This window comes from Nematolebias whitei, chromosome 11, assembly GCF_014905685.2.
Source record: "Nematolebias whitei isolate Nwh7 chromosome 11, NemWhi1, whole genome shotgun sequence".
Classification (NCBI taxonomy): Eukaryota; Metazoa; Chordata; class Actinopteri; order Cyprinodontiformes; family Rivulidae; genus Nematolebias; species Nematolebias whitei.
This window is the reverse complement of record NC_056508.1, coordinates 15,149,871-15,155,112: the sequence shown is the minus strand read 5'-3', so window position 1 is coordinate 15,155,112 and position 5,242 is coordinate 15,149,871.

Genomic DNA, 5,242 nt, shown 5'->3' with positions numbered 1-5,242 from the left:
TAAAATCGTCAGTCAGCGGGCACAGGGCAAGCAAGATCCTTCAGAAGCCACTGACCCAGCTGCTGAATGAACGGGTGAGACAGACCAATTTTACTAGTGAGGCCTTGAAGGCCAAAGAAGATCACATTAAACAGAAACTAACAACATGTCTAGATCAGACCACACTTCAGCAAGTGTTGGACTGTACATATCAGGCACGCTTAGCACAGCATGTCAAGTTCAAGACTCGACAACAAAACAAGTTTAACTTACTAATAACTCATCAAAACCACTTCTTAGAAAAATTGCAGGTTTATTTAATTTTAAGTGCTTTGGAGTAAAATAACCCTGAAATGGCCTGGCTCTTGTATCTGTTACAAAATAAGCACATTAAGTAACTAGCTAAAAAGACATTTACTTAGATTATTCATGCATTGGGGTAAATCCTACGAATTGGTGCCCATTCATTTGAAAAAGTTGGCTTATAACAGTACTGTTGATTGAACCCAGAGCTAAAAAAGTGTGTGAACTCACTGCTCACTTAAATACAAATATTTACCTGTTAAAAACTCTAAAGTTGGCAACTGTTTAACCAGATAAGTGCTGGACAGTGAATAACCATGGCAGATGTGACAGAAAGGATATTACTCCTTGTGAGGAGACGGATTGGTTAGAGAGGGCGTTAACGCTGCTAACAGAATCCTTAAATCCATATAGTGAACAGGTGGACAGCATGAACTCAAAAGAGTTATTGGACGAGCTGAAGGATGTTGCAGAGGGTGTGACCTCTACAGCCAGAACAAAGTCAAGCTATGACCAGCTGGCTAAGTTAGCACTCTTATTACCTTACCATACCATACCAATTTATTTATAGAGCACTTAAAACAGCAACAAGGCCAACCAAAGTGCTGTACAAGAGAAAACAAACATGTACAGCAGACAGGAAAACATAAAATAAAATTACAGATACAAATAGCAGCAGAAGCTAACTAAAAAGGCCAACAGTGTAGAGTACAGACAGGACCAAAACAAATCACACCATGTTAAAGGCAAGAGAATAGAAGTGGGTCTTCAAGCGAGACTTGAAGACTGAGAGTGTGGGAGCCTGCCGGACACTCAGTGGCAATTCATTCCACAGTCGTGGACCTGTAACAGAGAAATCCCTGTCACCTCTGAGCTTACGAGGGGTTTCTGGGACTGAGAGAAGCATCTGGTCTGCTGACCTCAGAGAGCGCGGTGGGACATATGGCTGCAGAAGATCAGTGAGATAGGATGGGGCGGAACTGTTCAGTGATTAAAAAACATACATGAGAATTTTGAACTGGATCCGAAGGTGAATGGGTAGCCAGTGCAGGGAGGCCAAAACTGGCGTGATGTGCTCTCTATAGCCTGTACCAGTTAAAAATCGGGCTGCAGCATTTTGGACCAGTTGTAGACGTGAAATGGAGGACTGACAGATTCCAAACAGAAGTGAATTGCAGTAATCAAGCCTAGATGTTATGAAGGTGTGGATCACTGTCTCAAGGTTCTTTTTGGAGAGTATAGGCTTCAGCTTAGACAGCCGTCTCAGCTGAAAAAAAAACAGGATTTGACTATCATGTTTACGTGACTGTTGAGTTTTAAGGACTGGTCCATTATCACCCCCAGATTAGTGACCTTTAGTTTCTCTAGCGGGGCTAGGGAGAAAAGGTCAATGTCATGGTTCATGAGTGAGCCACTGGGATGGAACAGCATGACTTCAGACTTCTTCTCATTGAAGCTTAAGAAGTTTAAAGCCATCCAGTCCCGGATGTCAGCCAGGCAGTCAAGAAGAGGCTGAATAGAGCGTGTGCCTCTGTGCCTCAGGGGGAAGTAAATTTGGCAATCATCGGCGTAAAAGTGAAAGGGCATGTTGTGTTTGCGGAAAATAGCACCTAGTGGCAGCAGGTATAAAGAAAAGAGAAGGGGACCAAGGATGGACCCCTGCGGTACCCCCCACTGGAGCGCTGTCGATGCCGAACTAAAATCTTTGATATTAACACAGAAGGTCCTGTCAGAGAGGTAGGACCCAAACCATTTAAGGGCTGACCCTGTGATGCCCACCCACTGCTCCAGTCTAGAAATGAGGATCTTGTGGTCGATGGTGTCAAAAGCAGATGTAAGGTCCAATAGGACAAGCAGCACAGAATCACCTGCATCTGTGGATATGAAAATGTCATTAAAAACCTTGAGAAGAGCAGTTTCAGTGCTATGGAGAGATTTGAAGCCAGATTGGAATAACTCTAGGATAGCGTGATCCCCCAAAAACTGTTTCAACTGAGACTCCACAATTTTTTCTAGTAGTTTAGAGGTGAATGGGAGTCTGGAGACAGGCCGGAAGTTGGACATGACTGAGGGGTCAAGGTTAGGTTTTTTCAGGAGGGGCTGGACAGCAGCATGTTTAAAAGTTTTTGGCACCACACCTGAGGATAAACTGCTATTCAGAATAGCGAGAATAAAAGGACCCAGAGTAGGAAAAACTTCCTTTAGTAGTCGAGGGGGGACCACATCAAAGGGGGAACCAGATGGCTTCATGCTGCACATTACCTGCTCCAGAGAGGACAGAGAGATGGGCTCAAAGTGGTCAAACACAGCCACACACTGAGATGGGATGGACAGATCATGAGCTGGTGGAGAAATGAGTGCCCGGGTGTTTGCCACTTTTTCTAAAAAGAAATGGAGGAAGTTTTCACACAGCTCAGTTGAGGCTTCCAGAGGTGAAGGCTCACTGAGGTGTAGAACTGAGTTCAGGGTGGGGAAAAGAACTCGTGGGTTGTGGGGGTTGGAGACAATTAAATCAGAGAAGAATTTGCATTTGGCAGCTTTAACGGTTTTCTGATAGTGACGCCAACTCTCCCTTAACATTTGAAAAGAAACCTGCAGCCTGTCCTTCCTCCACCTTCATTCAGCTCTGCGACACTGCTGCCTAACGGCTCGAGTGACGTCATTCAGCCAAGGCTCTGATCTAAGTTTTGTTTTTCTGGTTTCAAGGGGAGCAACACGGTCCAGAACATTTAAACAGGCAGAGTTGAACTGAGAGGTTAGCTCCTCAGTGGTAAGAGACACCGAGAGCTTTTCGATCCTCTCAGAGTTAAAACCTTCATTAAAACGAGCAGCAGTGAAATGGTTAATGAAACGCGTAGTACGTGTAGGAACGCATGTCTTAGCAGTAGGACAAGGGGGGGTGAAGTCAAACAATACAGGCATGTGATCTGAAAAAACATTGTCACCGATTTTCAAATTAGACACAGAGACATCGCGTGTTAAAATGAGGTCCAGCGTGTGACCGTGTTCTTGGGTGGGACCATTTACCTGCTGAGTTAAATTAAGAGTCCAATAAATCCAGAAAGTCCTTCACTAAGGGCTTCTCCTGACAACACACATGCAAATTAGTCACCAATAAACAAAAAGTGAGTGTATCTCTGTGTGATATCAGCCAAAAAGTCAGAGAATTCATTTATGAAGTCCTTGGATCGAGGGGGGCGGTAGACGAGCATGCACAGAACCATAGGAGAGTGTCCGAGTTCAAAGACGCTTAGCTCAAAGCTGGCGTGGGACACCGGGATGGACAACTGTTTACAGGCCAAGTTTGCTTTAAAAACTGTTAATAACCCCCCCCCCCCCCCCCCCTTCGCCGACCTGATGGCTGCGGGGCATTGAAACACAGACAGTCTGGAGGTAGTAATTCCACCAAGGCACCATCAGAAATCCAAGATTCCGTGACGAACAGAAAATCCAACTGTTGTTGTGGGAAACAGACCTTGCGTTGATTAAACACATCCTGATAGGGTCCAACGCAGACACAGCCGTGGAAGGAAAAGCGTGCGCCAGCGGGCGCAGGTTATGGAGAACAGCTCCTCCAGGTCTGCTGGTGCGGCGCACAGATAAACAACTCCAGGTGTTTACATGGACTGAGCGCGCGGGCAGCTGGCCAGCAGCCGGGCCCCGGGAGCACCACAGGTCAGAGAGGAGATGATCAGATCCAGAGCGAGTCCTGATAGAATAATCCACACTTTGCCTCAGTTTCACCAAAATCCCTGCACGCTTCCCACGATGTCTGCAACGTTTCCTCCATGGAGAAAGGCCAGGGTCACGCAGAAGGAATGCAGGAATCTCAGACAGGACCGGTGGAGGAGAGTGCTGGCCGCTGTACAAAAACTCTGCAGGCATTTCAGCAAAGGTACGGAGCTCCAAAAGTGCCCGACAATCATACTGAAAATATGACTCGGCACACTGCACCAACCATTGTAAAAATAACAAAAATACAATACAAGCAGAGAGCGAGAGACGGGCAGCCCTACACACCGGCGTCATCTTGGAGTTTCTTTCCAGTTGCCAGTTATTGAAGGCAACATTTTATAAGGAGGCAAACAAAGCTGACGACCTTGCAATAAGGTTAAACAGCGAAACAGAGGAGTACCTCAAACTCGAGGTACAGTCTAAATTGGATAAGGAGACCTGTGCAAATGAGTTACAGCGTGAGAAGGAGCTCTCACAAGCTCAGCTGTCATTACAAGCTCACTCATATGAGGAGAAGCTGAGGGAAAGAGAGATTAAGTACCAGGCACTGTGTTTTATGAAATTTCTTATACAAGGTTCATGAACGGTCGGCCCCGATAATTCACACAAGAGGAAAATGAAACACAAGTAGACTGTCCTGCTAGAATAATAGTGTCATTTTATTAATCTGCCACAGAAAAACAGCCAAGCAAAAACATGTACACTCGTACACTTTTAACACACAAATTGATATGAAAGTCCTCTCACCGTTGACACTTAGTCGGGAAGCCTTCGACCCAATGACAGGAAATCACACCAAACTGCTGGGCACCGCGCGCTGGCCCTCAGCAAGTCTTCTGACTCTCCTTGCCTGTCACACCTCCTATATACCCCTCCCTGACCGGATCGCGTGAGAGCAGTGAAAAACAAGTTTTGATGGTTGTCAGGAGGACAGACAGAAAGTCGGTATCTCATTAAAACATGTTTTCCATCATCAAAGCAGTCTGTGCAACAGAGCGATGGCTCATAAAAACATGTCCTTCAAACCCAAAGTCGTGGGTGGATGAAAGACCTGTCTACATCAAACTCTGGGTCACTGTAACCATAAGATGGGTCAGATCCATGGTCAGAGCATCCCCCGGAGGCTTAATTACTCCAAAACACATCTGCAGCACAGGCCTGACTTTGGACAGATAAGCTGCATATAAAGTGAGTATAAGTATAAATTGACATAAAAGCATCAAAA